Genomic DNA, 235 nt, shown 5'->3' on the forward strand with positions numbered 1-235 from the left:
ATGAAACTTTTGTCTCAGAAGTATTTATATAGAACGAGGAAGTCCCCGCTTCCCTATTCGTTAATGGCTCATTGTATTGTATGGGACAACTTTAAAATTTTATGAAGACATGAATTGCCACACCACTTATGGGTTAAGAGAGAGAGAGAGACAGGAAACGTGTGTTGGTTTTAATGAGGTGACCTTGCTGTCTGTACTTCTGCCTGCTGAAGCTGCGCTAGAGCGTGACGGGTCA

The sequence above is a fragment of the Perissodus microlepis genome, chromosome 13, assembly GCF_051167445.1.
Source record: "Perissodus microlepis isolate ML-2025 ecotype Zambia chromosome 13, ASM5116744v1, whole genome shotgun sequence".
NCBI lineage: Eukaryota > Metazoa > Chordata > Actinopteri > Cichliformes > Cichlidae > Perissodus > Perissodus microlepis.